The sequence below is a fragment of the Dryas octopetala genome, chromosome 8 (genome assembly GCF_963921425.1).
Source record: "Dryas octopetala chromosome 8, drDryOcto1.1, whole genome shotgun sequence".
Taxonomy (NCBI): domain Eukaryota; kingdom Viridiplantae; phylum Streptophyta; class Magnoliopsida; order Rosales; family Rosaceae; genus Dryas; species Dryas octopetala.
The window spans coordinates 20,930,884-20,950,818 of NC_141373.1; the positions used below are offsets into that span (position 1 = coordinate 20,930,884).

Here is a 19,935-nt window from a genome sequence, read left to right on the forward strand (position 1 = left end):
TCAACAAAGATATTTTTTATTTAACTATTTCAATTTAAAAATTATTTTTAGGCCCAAGTGCTTTTTTGTTGAGGAGAAACTAATCCAGGACCATGGAAATACATACCACTCAGCCAAAGAAATTAAGATGATGGATAGTTGACCGAAATGGGCACTAAATACTTTTCAAGATATCTTCTCCACCCCGTAGGAACTACGAGATCACCACAAGGATGCCTTCGGCATCTAGGGGTCGCGGACAGCATTAACTATCCGCTCTCAAGTTAGGCAGTAAGGGTCGGAGAAGGGAAATCACTCATTCTTAAAACCAACATTCTTAAGCTTAAGAACAAAGAGTCGAGTGGAAAAGGGGGGAAAGCTCTCAATTCCTAGTTCTCCTGGGGTCGAGAAACTCAACGCCACTATTCTTGAACAACTCGGAGTCGGCCTTCTTTCTATTTCCCAGTTACCCAGTTGCCCAAATCATTAAGAGGTTAAGGTTTCTGTTTTGACTAGTTGTCGAGGTGTTGATTCCCAAGTTTCCAAGATAGGATCGTGCGCATACGTGGAAGGCTGTGGAAGAGAATATGTGAAGAGCACTAGATTTCAAGTAGGGGGATTTATCCTACATTCCTGAGTATGGACTCTTGTGTGTGTGTGTGAGATTTTTAAACTGTTATAACATATATATATGCTATTATGATTATGTTTATTATGATGGGTTTGAGAGTAAGGGTTACCAAAGTGACCTTGGGTTGAAATCCCTAAATCTTCTAAAAGGGGTATCATTCAAGTTGTGAAGGGCCTAGCTCCAATTCATTACGTTGCGACATGTGTTTGAACTAGCAGATGCTCATAACTTATAGGTGACAGGTAGTATGATTATTAAATTGAGAGTTCCTACCTCTGTTGACCATGTCATTCTCACTATGATAGCTGTTTCTTTTGATTATGGTTGGCCGTAGTAGTACCTAATGTGTATCGACCATCTGAGTATTGTTATTTGTGGGTTTTTATGCATGTTTCTCATATACTGCAGCAGTTGAGGTGTTCAAATGTTTTGTGGAAATATTTTGGTGTTTTCAAAAACAAGCTTTCACTGAAAAAGGTTTTAAATTAAAGGTTTCAAACCTAGCAGTGTCCCCTGAAGGAAGCTATGATCGTATGTGATGTTTACCCCCTACGTTCTTTGTCTTGTTTTCCTTCCTCTTGCTTATGTAGGTTTGCCCCTTGAAGGAGATCTTGATTGAGAGGTGTGCAGCTTTAGAATCTCTTGTTAAGTGTCTCAAGGTCTCTTTGCTCATGTCTTTTGATTTGTAGCCGTTCCTGGCTTCCATTGGTTATTTTATGTTTATTTCCATTGGAAACTCATTTAAGCAATGATCTTTATGTTTTATCGAATTTAATCAATTTATAAACTTAATTGAGTTTTGCCTATACTTTGGTAATTCCCTTTTAGGGTGTTGATTTAACTATTCCACCGTAGCGGGTTAATTAATTAATTTTATCTATCTATTTTGATCGTATTATTTTCTTAAAAAATCCTATTGTGTAATGTGTACTCTGATCCAACCTGATCTATTTAAACAAAAGGTTTAACCCACCAGTATATATTTTCGGGGATTAATATTGATCTATTGGTATTAATTTCTTAGAGCATTCAAGGTAGGTACCTCATACCTTGGGTTTGGGGTGCAATATCTCTCTTCCTATTACCTATTGATTTTGGTTGAATGCTTCAATTTTTTTCACTTATCTAACATGTACGTTAGATGTTATTACTCATTATAAAGGTTTTGGTGTGCTATGGCCATTTTGTTAACTCAAAATTAAAATGCCATGCACAAAATAGAGTATATAGAGAGTCTACAAAGGCTCATGGAGACATGGACTGAGCTCCATTGCTATGCTTGACCTCATGATCATCGTAACAAATCTTTAGCCTCAGTATGTGATGATTGTCACTGTCCTAGCCAAGGGAATTGGTGACTGACCATACACGGTGCCATTGGTGGCGAAAGAAAGTCGTCACCAATAAATTGTTGGCAACGAGTTTTCACCTTTAGAGACGAATTCAATTGTCGTTATTGTCTTTTTTCTTACAGTATATATAGATTGATGTAAAAAGAATAATTCCTTCCCATACCCTCTACATATGTAGTAGAAAAATAAAATTAAATGCAAATAAACCAGAAGCCAAAGACATGTAAAGCAACAAAGACATTAGCCATTGATTTGTTGGAACTTAATTTGATGATTTCAAATTAAAATTATTGTTAATGTTTATTATTTATTATGTCTTATCCTTTTATTTAATTATTTGGTGGTTTTATTATATTATTTATGTTATATTCTTTTATATTCTTATTTGTTTTGTGGTTACTTTATAATTTATTTATGGTTTTAAATATATGATTATTATTTATGATGGTGAAAAGGTAATGCCTATATAAAGGAGGTGAGATTAGAGTTGTATGGAAATGTGATGGAGAAGTGCAATCCATAGAATGATTGAATGACACTCTCTAATGCAACCACTCTAGTGTAACATATTCTGAGTGTACGAGTGATTAAGGTTCAAAGGGAGTTTTAGCTGCACCCGAAAGCCCCATGGGTTGTTGTATCCTGGGGGAATACTTCATGCAACCTTGTGTAGTAGGAGATGCCCCAACTCCGATAAGTTATCCTAATTACTTATATATTTTCTTATTATATATTTAATTGTATTTAATTTAACCTTATTTTATTATGGAAAAATTTTAGCAAAAGACTTCAACTATACTCCTACTTTCAGTTGAGGATCCTGTTTTCACTTTAATCTAATCAAATACTATAATTAATAAAGTGTTTCAATTAATGATATTTCATCAATTATGTCAAAAATTCCGTTAAAAATGATCACGTGAGACCAATTTGTAAGGGCAAAAAAGTCTTTTCTCCTAACAAAATTATAAAAAAATAATAAAACTAAAATAATTTTGAAAAGTTTAAAAATAAAAAAGGATATTCCCTCCATCTCCCACCACCGCCACCCCTGCACCATGCCGACCCACCATTCCCTCCACCACCCAGCCCTTCCCCTCCCCCCACCACCTAGCCCTGGCCCTCCCCCTTCCCCCACCCAGCCTCGCCCCTCTCCTCTCTCTCTCTGCCTCACTTTCTCTCTTATCAATCTCCCTCTACCTCTCCTCTGTTTCTCTCTGCCCCCTAGCTAGCTCCCACCCACCCCCTCCCCATCATAGGACCCAACCCAACCCAACCCCTGCCCCTGCCCCCTCCTCCCCCCTACACCACTGCCACTACCTCCCCCTCCCCCACCTAAACCTTTCCCCCACCCGTCCCATTCCCACCTAGTCCCAGCCCCTCTCTTTGAAATAAATGAGATACGCTAGTACACAAGCCCAAGACCACACACACGAAGCTGTGAAGATGAACAAACCATAAAAGGAAGTAGTAGAATAGGAAAAGCCACAAAAATAAACTCTACTGCTCTGAAAACTTCAGTACAAGGAAAATAAAACTAGTGAGGTCTTAGTTGATGAACACCTAAAAGCAATCACCAACAACTGGACCTATTAACTAGATAAAGGCTATAAAGTAAACTAATTAATAGCTGATAGGCCTTGAGCCACATAAACAAAACAGAACATGCAGTAAATGATGTTTTATGTTTCCAAAAGAAACTTTAAAGCTTAACACTCCCCCTTAAAAGTGATTTTTGGAAATGAGCCCAAGCTTTGCACAAAGAGCTTCAAAGGGCCCTTTGGAGAGAGCCTTAGTGAATATGTCTGCAACATTATCCTTACTCCTCACCTCCACATTGTTGACTGTACCATCAAGAACTTTCTCACAAATGAAATGATGCTCAATTTCAATATGCTTTGTTCTAGCATGACACACTGGATTTGAAGCGAGCTTGATAGCACTTTGATTGTCATGGCTTGTGAATAGGCAGATAGACATCCTTGATGAGTCTTCAAAGCCAAACACATTCTTGTGCAGCAAGTGTAGTAGCCGTATTCTCTGCTTCTGTTGTAGAAAGAGACACTGAGTCTTGCTTTTTAATGCACCAAGAAAATACTGCAGATTTGCACCAAAAAAAAAAAAAAAACATAACTAGATGTGGACTTTCTTTGGTCCAAGTCTCCACCCAAGTCAGCATCTGTGTATCCAATCAGCAAAAACTGACCACCTTTTTTTGTAGAAGAGTCCCAAATCAAGTGTAGAGTGTATATATTTTAGAATATCCTTTATAGCTTCTAAATGTGGCTTTCGAAGCTCCTTTAAGCATCTAATGACAAGTCCAATTGAGAATTCAATATCTGGTCTTCTTATAGTCAAATAGAGAAGATTACCAACAAGAGCACGATAGGTTTTAGAATCTGGAAGAAGTGATCCTTCCTTACTTCTCAATTTCTTATCTTTATTAAGTGGAGTAGAACGTTTCTGGGAGAGCTTCAACCCAAATCTTCGAACAAGCTTATCCCTCTTGTGACAAGAAAATTTCATTCCCCATATTTTTCACTTCTAAGCCAAGAAAATCACTTAACTCACCCAAATTCTTCATATCAAATCGAGTAGAAAGTTCTGCCCGTAGCTTTGCAATCTCATTTTCATCATTTCCAATCACAATCATATCATCCACATACAAAAGAACCACCATGTGCAGGTCTCCATGCTTCTTCACAAATAGACTAGAATCCAAACTTGAAATACAGTAACCACAAAATTGCAGGAACTCAGCAATTTTTCCATACCATGCACGTGGCGCTTGTTTAAGCCCATAAAGAGCCTTTTTTAGTTTGCAAATGAAGCCTGGGTTGGTTTCGGATATATAGCCTGCTGGTTGCTCCATATAAATATCTTTGTCAAGATCTCCATATTGAAACGCATTTTTTACGTCAAGTTGCCAAAGCTTCCATCCTTCAGATGCTGCCAAAGAAATCACCATACTAACATATGTCATTATTGCTACGGGACTATAGTGCGGCCTGAGCACTAGAATGCGGCCTAAATACATCTTAATCTATGAAGCACCGATACGGATACGGATACGGCGATATGATACAACACGACACGGCGGCAAATTTCTAAAAACTAGGATACGATACGTCATGGATACGGCAAATAAAAATATATATTAATATATAATAATAAAAATATGAATAATTTAAAACATACTTTAAATAACATAAAAATTCAAATTCATTTCACTCAAATTCTAAAGACTTAAAAAGATCATCCAAATTTAAAATATCCAAACTCTAGAAAATTAAAAAACATAAGTCTCAATCAACTTCAATATTCATAATGTCTTCCCTGGTAAATAAAGTAGCCTCCAATGATGGTTCATCAAGAGAAAGGCTAGCAATTTCAAATACCTTCTTCACCCAAGTTATCAAATATATCTCCTACAACATCCCACATTTGAGTAACACCTTCTTTGTAACTTGGGCTCTTCCTTGATAAAAGACGAAGGTTATTATGCACAAATACCAAATCTTCAGCTCTTTGTGGTGTTAACTTGTTTCTTCTTAAAGAGTGAATGAAACTATATGTACTCCAATTCCTTTCGCAACACGAGGAGGAACAAGGTTGTCCAAGTAGCTTCAAAGCTATGGATTGGAGAGTTGGTGTGGAAGCTCCATGGACAATCCACCACACCATTGGTTCCATGAGAAACCTATCATTCATAGCATCAATAGCTCCGAAGTCACCCAAGCACATTGAAAAAGAGGCATACTCCACATTGATATTTCTTCTAACTTGCTCATCCGAAAAGTATTTCTCAAAACACTTTTTTCTTTCCCTTGTAATCTCGACATCTTGGTGTGGAGCAACACGGCTAGGATCTTCTTGAAGCCATTCTGGACTATAATACCTATAAGTAAAGAATGATATCATTTTATAAAATTATAATAAAAAAAGTAAAAGTAAATTTTAAAGACTTTAAAAAGAAAGAAGCACATAATACTTACCTAGGATTTAAAGAATGAGCCAAACAATGAAGTGATGTGCTACTCTTAGTCCATCGCTCTACTAAAATGATATGCACCACATCAAAGAAGTCGCTATGTTCATGTAGTTGCCTTTGCTCATTCCTATAGATAGCTGTCTTCACCTTCTCTATCATGGTATCCCACCACTCATAAACTAAGTGAAGACATGGTTTATCTGTGTCAGCCATCCTAATCATCTCATATATAGGAGCTGTAAAGGAAAGTATATAATCAATCTCATCCCAAAAGTATTCATCCAATATCTTTTGCTTCACTGCTCTTGCTTTGCCCGGATCATCCTCTTTATATAAAGACCAATTTGGACTAATCACCATTTGTTGCAGACCTTCCTTTACTTCCTTAAATCTTCTAATCATCACAAGTGTTGAAGCAAACCTGAAATAGATACATATAGTCAAAATATCATTGCATTAAAATAAAGGGGGTTGACGTGAGGTGAAATCATGGCATATAAAATAATTGGCATATAAAATCATGGACATATAAAATAATTGCCCACAATGAAACATTTATATTATTAACTAATATTAGACATGGTACTGCGTAACATATATATTAAGTTATTAACTAATATTACACATTGTATTATTAACATATATTATATACATTGTACTGGGTAAGTGGGTAACATATATATTATTAACATATATCATTATATTATTGCACGGATGAGCTTAGAAAGTTAGAAACAAACCTTGTTTCAGCAATGGAGAGTAACTTCAATTTGCAGTGGTCCTTATACATAGCCAATCTCATACTATGGTTCATAATAAAAAAATTTTATGAACCAAACATCATCAGCTTTTTCTGAAATCCAACTACTTTCATCATGCCAATCATCATTTAGTTTTGATGAGCATATGCTCTTCAAAGCAAGATTAAGGGTGTGAACCACACATGGTGTCCATAAGATGTTGGGATATTTGGCCTCAATAAGCACTACTACAAAAGCAATTATTCCTGGCGGAACTAAATCGCTAGGAATAACAATTTGCTGGCGGACAAATAGCCAAATCCGCCAGGATTATATAACAGTGGCGGATAGGGTCTCCGCCAGGATTAAAACCGCAGGCAAAACACTTTTCCTGGCGGACATATGTCCAAATCCGCTAGGAATACCATTTAATGCTGACAAGGCATTCAACTTTTCCTAGAGGATATATCTGCCGGCATTAATTAATTCGTGGTGGATATATCCGCCGGGATTAATTAATTCGTGGCGGATATATTCGCCGGCATTGATAATAAAATATATTAGAAAAATTCTATCCTGGCGGATACAACCGCCAGGATTATTGAATATAAATAAATAAAATAAATAAAATTATATTTGAAATAATTAATATAAAATTAATTAATTAATATAAAACATTTCAAATAATAATTATATACTAATAAAGATAAAATCTTTCAACTAACAATATATGTCAAATAATATTGTTTCATCAATAGAGATAAGATAAAGTAGGCAAACAAAAATAATCTACTCAAGTCCAGCAGCAAAACCCGAACCAGAAGCTGAATGTGACCCTGATCCTCCCTGCAGACCAAACTGTCTCATAAATTCATCATCACCTAAATTGCTGGAAAGCAATCCGGAAAATCCGACACCCGTAGAATGATGTGACCCACCAGGAGATGGCTGAAAAGGTACCTCTGGCCGATACATAGGCATCTGCAAAGGTGACTGAGGCATAAATGGCATCTGGTACATAGGATGCATCGAGAACATTCCATAAGGAGAATGTGGAGGCTGACTCTGGCTAGAAGGCTGTTGTGGATGCGAGCTCTGCGGGTGTGTCTGTGGCTGCATCATCACTTGTTGTTGATGCTGCATAAACATCATCATCTGTTGCTGCTGCAATTGCTGTTGCTGCTGCTGCTGCTGTAGCTGAGTCTTTAACAGCTCAATTGCCTCATCTTGGGCATCCTGCTTAGCCTGCATAGCCTCCTGCTTCTTCTGCCATTCGAGGCACTGTGCCTCCAAAAGAGCTTATCTTGTCTTTGATGATCTCCGAGAAGAACTACTAGATTGAGCCCTAGCATAAGGCACCATTTCAGGTGTCACCTCATGTCCATAGAGCCGAACTCTATTTTTCCTCTCAGGACCCATCTCCTCAACATACACTTCTGTGCGAAGTTCAGAAGTGTCATCCGCTCCAGACTCAACCCGTGACTCAACAGAATTCTCCATGGACATATAATAAACAAATATTTAGATAAATTTGTAAGTAAAATTTAAGAACATATAATACACATTATAGAAAAAAAAAAAAAAAAAAACTAGTATAATACTTACTCCTCTCTCCTCCGATGGCACATCAATCCAACTATTGTCTTTGCGCATGTGGGTGACACGAAAGAAAGTAACAGGATCGGGTTCAACTCCATGCTTCTTCTTCTAAAAATTTAAACCATTAAAAAAAATAATTTATAATATATTTATGTGCCCTAATTAAATAAAATTGTAACTCAATAAGATGAAAAAAAAAAAAATTAACTATACTCACATAATCTTCACGAAGACGTTCAAATGTCCACGATCCTGATGTATGGCTCATCGTTTGTTGAGAACGATTAGCTTTATTTTTCTCAGCAATCTCCTAAAAGGTCAAACAGAATATAAATTAGTTATAATTGCACATACTAGTATTATTAAATATTTGATTAAAGGTTGTCACCTGAGTTTTTGGGTTATCCCAATGTTCCACCATCTTTGCCCACTGCACAGGATCTACATTATTGGGACATCTCAGCCGCCGCTGACCTGTCCTGCCAGTGTAGTATACTTCCCTTTCAAATATGCTCTGTACTCTTTATAAGCATGTTCAGCAATATGCAAAGTCATGGTCTTAATCACGGGCATTTTTACCAAATCCTCATAACGAAAAGTGATAGTGCCCTACATCCATAAAACAAACAATTATAAGTAAATATTTATAGACATTTTTACTTTTAATATCATTTTAAAAAAATAAATTGATACCCGTATTCTGTCCCACAAAGTGTTCTTTGTTTCTTCTTCAACCAATCTCCAATCATGCACTAGAGGAACATTATTGGGATCTTTTACTTCAGAAGATATAAACTTCGAAAACTCTATACTGTTTTGGGAAATACAATTCCCGCTCGAACTAAATTCACAATACTCTTTGCCCCTATGATCTTTACCAGCCCACTTAATCTTTCCGGGACCACGTCTTCTCCTTTGAGGCCTTGCTACATATTAATCCAAATTAATATACATGAATGACAAAAATATTGTAAATAATAGAATAAATAAAAACTTTATATAAACAAACTATAGCTTACCATTTGAACTAGTCTCAACTTGCTCATCGTGGTGCTCGTCCATATGTTCTTCATTATCACTCATCTAAATAAATTATAATTAACCATATATATATATATATATATATATATATATATATACACCACCAAATACATACTACATAAATATTAATTAATTAAATTAAATTAAATTGCTATAAAACCAATATATAAACACACAAATATATTTTAACGTGGAAAACCCTCGAAAGGTAAAAACCACGGGACCTAGTCCAGCACAAAAAAAATTCACTAATAAAAAAATATTACATAAGAGTTCTTAATTACAAAACAACACCAAAAAAAAAAAACAATTAATTTAAGCATCCATATCATCATCAAGCTCATTGTCAACAATTGAATTAACCAATTCAATGGGCAAAGGTAATGCTTCATCAAAAGGTGTCTCTTCCACGCCAACCCTTGTTTGCATATCTTCATTGTCAAGTACCCGATCATCCAGATTTGGTATGGCATAATCATCAATTGTATCTTTATCCTCTAATACATCAAAAAAATCCCTCGGATGCGTTCGGACCACTACATGCCAATCTGTTTCAATCAAATCTGCAACATAAAATACTTGCATTGCTTGTGAAGCTAGTATGAAAGGGTCATCTCTAAATCTCAATCGATTGAAGTTCACCAAGGTAAAACCATATTGATTTGTCTTCATACCCCTAGGACTTCCACTATCAACCCAATCACACTTAAACAACATCACACAACGACCCATATCTTCTGCCTCGGTAGGACCACAATATCTAACCAGAAACATATCTGTGACAACACCATAGCAATTAACTTTCCCAACACCACCCGAAATATTTGCAGGTACAAATACACCACAATTTTGATTCTTATGCTTATCATCCACCGATTTTATTCAAAATCTAAAACCATTAATAACGTGGCTTTTGTATTTCGTCACAAGTGTGCGAGGAGGATTAGCAAGCCAATGCAAGTCATCGGATATTAACGGATCATTAGCATAAAACCTTGCATTAATCTGTGAAAAAGATGATGTAGAAACATTAGGTAAAAACTAATATTAGCGACATGATGTAGAAACTTAGTAATTGAATTCTTACATGTTTCTTGAACCATTCAGGAAATTCCTTCTTGCTTATCTCCATGATTTGTCGCCTAGTGAACCTTTCCCTTCGATGTTTATCTCTCAAAAAGTCCTCATGTTGCCTTCTAAAAGGGATCACTTCATCACAATTATCAAGAATGTATCTGTGGCATCGATTCCTATCATTTAGATCAAGCTCCACATTTTCACCTGAACCTAAATATTGGCCTGTGGAGTCAAAAATTGATAACCCCCCACATATTCCACGTCCAATACCATCTGCATTTCAACCTTTACGATTACGACGAGTATCAACATCTCTAAGGTACATGGAACAGAAAGATAAACCCTCATCAACCAAATACCCTTCAGCAATAGAACCTTTAGGATGACTCTTATTTCGCACATACCGCTTCAATGATTGCAAATACCTTAAATATTCAACATGAAAAAAAAAATATTAGAGAATCAAAACTAAAATTAATGCAAATTAAGCATAAGGAAATGACCATTACCGTTCAATGGGATACATCCATCTATATTGAACTGATCCTGCAATAGCAACTTCAGTTGCCAAGTGAATTGGGAGATGCACCATGACATCAAAAAATGAAGTAGGGAAAATCTTCTCCATCTGACATAAGGTCAATGCAATTCTAGAGTTTAGTTGATTGAATGCTGCCTCAGTTTCCTTCTTGCTACACAACTGTCTAAAGATAGCACTCAACTCTAGTAAAACCATAATGACAGATTTGGGTAACACACCACGTATCGCAAGCGGGAGTAATTGTTGCATTAAAACATGACAATCGTGACTTTTCAACCCATTTATTTTCCTCTCATTCACATTCACACATCGAGACAAATTTGCTGAATATCCATCAAGAACTCGAATAGTAGACAACACTTTGCAAAATGAGGTTTTTTCTTCTTTGCTCAATGTGAATATTGCTGGGGGCAAAAATGTTTTATCTCCTTCTCTACGAGGGTGTTGACTATGTCTTATATTCAAAACTTCAAGATCTGCACGTGCAGCCAATCCATCCTTTGTCCTCTTCGCAATATCCAACAATGTTCCAACCACATTATCACATACATTCTTTTCAATATGCATGACATCGAGATTGTGTCTGATCAAAAGATGCCTCCAATAGGGTAGTTCAAAAAATATGCTTTTCTTTCTCCACTGACCGTTATTACTTCTAGAAATTGAAGGCCTTCATTTTCTTTGTCCAACAGGAGCATTTTGGTCATGCTTTCCAAAAGTAAACCTCAAACTAGATAGTTGTTCAAGACATTGTAACCCATTCAACTGTCTTGGTGCCTGACGATCTTCTCGATGACCATTAAATGCTGCTTGTTCCCTTCGAAACCTATGCCCAATTGGTAAAAATCTTCGATGCCCCAAATAACAAATCTTACGACTCACAGGCAAATGTTCAGATACATTATCATCCATGCAATGCGGACATGCTTTATATCCCTTCGTACTCCATCCAGACAACATTCCATAAGCTGGAAAATCACTAATGGTCCATAACACAGCAGCCTTCATTGTAAAAGTTTGGTTTGAAAATACATCATACGTGGTAGTGCCAACCTCCCACAACTCATTCAACTCATCAATTAATGGTCGCAAATACACATCGATGTCATTTCCAGGACTTCTCGGTCCTGGAATCAACAAGGACAATAATAAATTTGGTTGCTTCATACACATCCATGGAGGCAAATTGTAAACAGAAAGCACCACAGGCCATGTGCTATGGGCATTGCTCATATGGCCAAAAGGATTGAATCCATCACTTGCCAACCCTAAACGCACATTTCGAATTTCTGACGCAAAGTCAGGGTACAAATTATCTAAATGCTTCCATGCTGGAGAATCTGACAGATGTCTCATAAACCCATCCTTGGGACATTCAGTTGCATGCCACCTCATATGTTCAGCAATATGCTTCGACATATAAAACCTCTTCAATCTCGATTTTAAAGGGAAGTACCACATAACCTTAGCTGAGACTTTCTTTCTAGAAGTATCATCTCCTTTGTTATCTTTATATCTTGATTTGCCACAAACCGAACATGCAGTCAATTTTGACGTGTCTTTCCAATATATCATGCAATCATTGGGACATGCATCAATCTTCTCATATGTGAGACCCAACCCATTTATAAGTTTCTTTGCCTTATAACACGAGTCAGGCAAACAATCTCCATCAGGCAACATTCTTTTAACCAACTCTAGTAATGTAGTGAATAAACTGTCCGGCAAACTCTCTAAACACTTGATCTGGTACAATCTTACAACGGCCTCCAATTTCTTAAACTTTTTACAACCAGGATACAACTCTTGATCTGCCTCTTCAAGCAACTTGAAAAAACTTTCGGCCTCTGCTGGCCGCCCATCCACGATAGTAGGTTGTGTCGATGACCCAACCTCTTCTTCCATTACTGGTTGAAAAAATATGTCATTAAGAAAATCATGCATACCATCCATCTCTCCTCCTACGTCATCTTCTATCTCCCTTAAATTTGGCTCTCCAATATTAGGCTCCCATGATGCCGCCACCAAGCTTTTTTGTAATCTTTATCCATATCATGCCAAACAAGATGATCCACAATAGTTTGTCTTCCAAAAATATATCTATTGCAACATTTTTTACACGGACATTTGAATTTATCTGGCCCAACACCATTCGCAGCTGCTTGATCCAAAAACAAATTAATTTCATCTACGTATGCCTCTAACTGTTGCGGAATCGTCAACCAAGTCATATCCATGCTTTACCTCTTAGATGAAAACTCTAGACCCTAACGCCTACAATCTTTCAATCCCTATCATGTAGGCGTATCTATTCATACCTATTAGATTAAATTCAAAAAATATTCAATAATAATTTATGATTATTTATATATGTCAAACAAATAAATTAAATTCACAAAAATATTCACAAATAAGTTGTATGTTTGTTAATCTACTTAACCTTTTTTTTTATTTGAACTGTAACAAATAAATTATATCTACAAATAAGTTGTTCTATATTTATTTATCTAATTAACCCAAATTTTAAAAATTTTCAGTCAATTTTATTTTTAATTTGAAATAGAACAAATTAATAAATTAAGTTCACTAATATGTTATATTTTTATTTATCTATTTAACCAAAAATTTGAATTTTTTTATTTCTCCTATTATTTTTATTTTTAACATTGATACATGAACACTAACATAATACTAACATTTTTCATATATACTACCCTAATAATTGTATGTTAGCTAAATAATTAATATTATACTCCCTACCCTAATAATATATTAACACTAACATACAATGCAAAAAATGAACACAAATCTAACATATACATATATATATATCAATTAAATCAAGCATATATAATTTTTAACATATCTAACATATATTAACATATTTCAACACATCAACATATAAAAAAAAAAAAAAAGAATCCAAGCTAGTCATAGAAAAACCTTGTTGCAAAATCCAAATCAACACTTAAATCTTGCTACACCAAAATCACCACTTATCTGGCCTGCAAAAAAAAAACACAAAAAATCACATATATAACAATAATGAAAATGGATATACAAAACCCTAAATTAAATATAATCTAGTATATACAAAAATCAAATTCGGCATACCCCCAAAGAATTCAAGAATGAAGTGGATCTTGGCCTCTGAGACAAGAAATTTGAGAAGATTTGGATAAACCTAAAAAATTATAAAACAAAATAAAAAACAAACTTAACAAAATCTGAAAATAAAATCAGAAATAAGAGAGAGAGAGAGAGAGAGAGAGAGAGAGAGAGAGAGAGATTACCGGAGCTTGGTGGCGAGCGTGGACGTGGAGCTGGAGCCGAGCGCGGTGGTGGCAAATGAGGAGGAAGAAGAAAGATGGAGAAGATGGAGGAAAAAGAAGGAATCGGCGCGAGGAAGAAGAGAAGGGGAGGAAGAAGAAGAAGGAAGAAGATGCGGCGCGAAGAAGAAGAGAAAAGGAAAGAAAAGAAGAAAGAGGGTGCGGATTAGGTTAAGCACTCAATCTTGGCGGTTTGGTCCACCAGTATTAATCAATGCTGGCGGAATAGACCGCCAGGATTGATTAATCCTGGCGGATAATATCTTCCGCCAGGAATGCTTAAGCATTTGTGACGGACACCTCTAATCCGCCAGCATTGTCCGCCAAGATTAAACCTTTTTGTAGTAGTGAAGTAATCCAGCAGCTCTACAAACGGGTACATTGTCAGTGATTACTTGAACCACATTTTGATAACCAATTTCCTTAATGGATTCGATAAGGAAGTTGGCAATACAATGTTTGTCCTTGTACTCACCTTCACAATTAATTGCCTTCAAGAACATAGGCCCGCTTTCACAAGTTGCAATAACATTGATAAGTGGTCTTCTTTGCGAATATGTCCACCCATCACTACAGACACTTACACCTTTAGTGCTCCATGTACTTTTAATTGGTTATAAGCACCGCTCAATGTGGCTCTTCTCTTGTTGCAAAAGAGTAGTTCTCAATGCATTGTAACCTGGTGGAACATATCCTGGAAGTGTAGAAGCACGAAGATAGGAGTTTCGATAGTGTGGATTCCGTGCAAGGTGAAAGGACAACCCACCTGTATAAAACATCCTTGCAACTTCTGCATCACATTCTTCTCTAGCCTCCTTCTGAAAAGCTTTTTCAAGGGGCCCATTCATTGCTTGTCTCTTCTTTTGTTGAACATGCACAGGCAAAGAATAACCCAAAGAACCAGTTGTGGGCAAAGAAACTTGTTTTGGAGCTACACTTTTCAACCTATACTCACACTCTCTCACAAGTTTTTTCATTTCTGCATAAACTTCATCATTAACCTTGCTGCAACTTGCAATCCCATTTCCCGACATTTTCAACAAATGAAATTTGACTCTAGAGTAGGATCCTCTGTAAGTTTTCTGACAAAAATTACATTCAAACATAGTGTTGCCTCCTCCATTTCCCATTTTTCCAAGCCTCTTAACATACTTCCACAGTGGAGCATGATCATCTACCAAACTTTCAGTATTCTCAGTAGGATTAGCATTAGTATTTGCATTATTATCCGGATGACTCATTTTCCTGAACATGAATAATTTATACAGTATAAGCAACATAAAAAAATATATATTGCATGACTCATTTGGAAACATATTACAAGCAAAACATATATATTATTAACTAATATTAGACACGATACTGGGTAACATATATATTAACTAATATTACACATTGTATTATTAACATATATTATACACATTGTACTGGTCAAGAAAGTAAAAAACAAATATACAAGCCGACAAAGTGACAAGCTATTAATAATATAATTTATATTATATTATATTACAATCAAATAATGAAATAATCAATTTTACTATTATCAACCAAACAACCAGTAATCCAGTATACACTATACGGCTTAATCTCAATAAGTCAATTCTAGTTCTCAACTAGTATATTAGTTGTTTACAAATAGTAAAGACACAAACAAACAGTCAAACACCAGTAGGCCGGTCCAGTACGCACTTACCAGTAGATGAAGTGGCTGAAGGAGATGAAGTGGGTTTCTGGCTTCTACGCTTACCAGTAAATGAATCGGGTGCGGCGCAGGTCGATCGTCGCTCGTCGGCGGTGAATCGGGTGCGGTGCAGGTCGTGGGTTTCTGTGCTTACTAGTAAGCACTTACCAGTAGATGAATCGGGTGCGGCGTAGGTCGATCGTTGCTCGTCGGCGGTGAATCGGGTCGATCGTTTGGAGTGGGTTTTTGACTTTCTGCGCATCCGATTTGGGTTTCCAATTAGGGTTTCTTAACTCTCTCCAATTTGCAAGAATAAGTGAAGAACTGAAGATTGAAGAAGTGGTTGTCTGGCTGAAGAAGATGAAGTGGCACTGTGGTAGACACGCAGAGTCCTCGATCGTTTTCATGATTTCAAGGTAGAGACTCTTCGTATCCTTCATCCAAATTAAATTCTCTTCGTTTTCTTCAATTGGCTGTTAAACGTATCCAAAAAATCGAATACCCGTGTCGAGAGCAAAGGATACACGGGGGATACGAGTCAAATACGTATCTGTTGACTTGGATATGTATCCAAGGCATATCGGTCCTTATCTGATGCGTATCCGTATCCGATACGTATCCGACACGGGATACGGGACCAAAATGGCGTATCCATACTTCAGAGATCTTAATCCAAGCCGCACAAGGATATCTATTATATGATTTTTAACCCAAACTCGCTTTAGCCGTCAAATTGCAGCCTAAAATATACTTTGGCCCATGGGCAAAATTTTGGTTCAAACATACCAAAGTGGATTTATTTTCTAAAATTCTCTACTTCACCAAAAATAGCTTAAGACTCAAAAAAATTCCCAAAAAATTCTACATACTCATCTCACTAACTACTATTTATTTATGACATCAAAATAATCATTTGACTTCCAGAATTTGTTTTCAAAACTTCTAACTCCTCAAATTATATTCCAAAAAAAAATCAAAATAATTTCAAATGCTTGTCCAACTTTGAAAAATCATAACATTTTCTCCCGAACTCCGATCCTCACAAACTAAATTTTGTGGGATTCTTATTAACGAGCATTATCGAAATAGGGCCCCACTTTGACGATTTATCCTTGCAAAATTGTATTAGTTTCCGTAAAAACTAAAGAGGGAAATTTCTAATTTCTACCAAAATAAATTTGAGAAAAATTCTAATAACTTCAAATAAATTGATTAAAAATTAAGTACTTTAAAACTAAATAGTACAAAAATTTCAGGTTGCCACATGAGGCGCCTTAGCCATGTCATCTTTCGTGTGGCTCTTCCCAGACAACCCTGCCACGAATTTGTTAAGTCGACACCATCGAATTGGGGCTTCAATTTCATCACACAGGTCGTGGTAGTCGTCAATGTTGAGCCCATACACTCTATATATGGTATTGGCAATACTTGCTGGTATATTTCTTTCCTCATTGTCTAACAACTGAGTCTTTTGGGATCCACCAAACTACCAATTTTGTCTCTTGGCCAAAATGTCAATTTTGTCTCGTAGTTTCAAATTAAGCAATCATGCCCTTGTAGTTTTAGTTCTTTGCAATTTAAAGACAAATTTCAATTCTCATCAAATTGTTTTGTGGAATAGTCATTTGTTGTGAGCGTGCAAGGGAAAAATAGCCATTTTGTGTTCATTTCTTACTAACCCAACTACCTAGCCCACCATTTTGCCCCCACACGCTTGCGGCACGTGACTGTTCCTCAACAAAGTTGACGAAAATTGAAATACGTCATTTCATTTCAAACGACTTAAACCAAGGAGTGATTTCAAAAATTTCGGCGAAATTTCGCCGAAATTTTCGTTTTGTTAAGGTTCCGAAATTTTAACATACAACCAACAAAAACTCGTTAAGATTTCGTCAATTTGGCCGAAATTTCCATATTTTCGCCGAAATTCACGAAATTTCGGTGAAATTTTCGACGGAGACATTTGTTGGTGAAGAGCAGCAGCAATTTGGCCGAAGACACAAAGTCAACAGTAGAGGCAACTCGGCTTGGGTTTGGGATTTCGGATCCTGGGCTATTTTTTGGGTTTTTAGTCATAAGGGAAGATGGAGGAGGAAGGGAGAGTTTCTGGGGTGGTTTCATGGCTATCCATGGCCGGACAGAAAAGAAACCGAGAGAGAGCTGAGAGAGAAGATAGAGTTGCAGAGTTGTACTGAACTTCTGCGTGAAGAAGAAAGGAAAATGAAAAAAAAAAAAAAAAGGAAATGAAAGGTGTACGGGTGAGTGGGGAGAATAAGTAAGGAGAAAGAGAGAGAGAGAGAGAGAGGTTTAACATAAAATATTAATGTATGGAATTTGAGACTTCAACTCATATATCAATCATTCAATCATATTCCTATATCCTAGTGCTTTCGTTTATATAATGAACATAGGCTATTATTATGAAGAAATTGCTTTTAAAATGCCAGTTATTAAGTAGTTTGATACCACCTCTCCCTTTTTTTTTTTTTCAGGCTTGCCACTCGCAAAAAATATATATATAAATAAATAAATATATAAGCAAAATAAAAACATGGTAATGGTTTAAACCATCACTGAACAAAAAAAACAATTGGTGAAGTCAACAATCGTTAAAGGAATTTATAAAAAATTCAACTATTGCAGCAAATTAAGATGAGAAAATCAATCAATCATTAAGGAAATAAAGTAAAAACACCTATATTAAAAAACAAAAACCAAATCGAAATTATGCTATGAATCTATCTTCCACAGAAGAATAAATCCGAGAGTTATTTTGGAGATGTAACGATTCATATAACAAATTACTTATGATTGTATTAGTATTACAAATTGGTGGAAGTAATAGGTTTTATAATTTTTTATTGTTTTAGAGTTTTAGGAATATCGAGTATAAAAAATTTAATAATAAAAAAATATATATAAACTAAACAACTATATAAACATAATTATATAATTTTTGTACCAAAAAAAACATAATTACATTATTTATGGGTATTAACTAGTTTAATTAAAAACTTTGTACTAAAACTATATACATTACATATTTAAATATTTTTTTGTCAGACATTAGGGTATTAAAAATGTAATAAAACCTAATTAAAAGTTTAAAACAATATAAACTATAATATGGTTTTTTTTTTTTATAGAAAAACTATAATATGGGTTTAGTAATTTTATATAAATTTATAAACTAAATATCACTATGGAGTATTTAAGTTTAATATAATTTAGGGTTTAGGGAGTGGTTTATTGTTGATAGTTTATGGTTTAAAAGGTAGGTAGAGTAAATTTAATAATATAGGGTATAGGATATATAGAGAGTATAGCCTTATAGGGTATATAGAGGGAATAGCCTTACATGGTATAGGGTATATGGAGGGTTATAGCCTTACATAATATATGGTATATAGAGGGTATATAGTTTAGGGTTTAGGGTATGAGGTGTTTTTTATATAATTATTAATCAGTGACCCATTTTTCTAATAGTATTTGCATCCAGCGCGCATTATATTCACCTTATATTACATGAAACCTACTATATAATTTGGTTTCTTCAATATTTTTTATCTATGTAGTAGATAATATGTTAAATAAACATATGGTCAAGTTTCATTTAAAACTTCCGTATTTTGATAGTAATTTTCGTCGTTTTTGTCTAATTTTATCGAAATCGAAATTTCCGCAAAAATTTCCATCGAAATCGAAATTACACTCCTTGACTTAAACTACAAGAACATATTTGTTAAAATTGAGACTATAGGATGAAATTGACATTTTGGTCCAACACAAGAACAAAATTAGTAGTTTGGCCGTTGGGATCCATTAGCTATCAAAAGTGTAAGTGTTGTAACTCTTTACAATTTTTTTGGTGTGCTATGGCAATTTTGTTAACTCAAAAAATGCAAGGTACAAATAGAGAGTATAAAAAGGCTAATGGAGACATGGACTGAGCTCCAATGTTATGCTTGACCTCA

At 35.5% G+C, this 19,935-nt stretch overlaps 3 pseudogenes; all 3 read right to left on the reverse strand.

The window, feature by feature from the left end:
* Nucleotides 1-5,267: 5,267 nt before the first annotated feature.
* LOC147277943 (uncharacterized) lies at nt 5,268-15,314 on the reverse strand (annotated as a pseudogene).
* On the reverse strand, nt 7,483-9,375 carry LOC147277944 (uncharacterized; annotated as a pseudogene).
* LOC147277945 (uncharacterized) lies at nt 9,649-13,188 on the reverse strand (annotated as a pseudogene).
* Nucleotides 15,315-19,935: the final 4,621 nt, after the last annotated feature.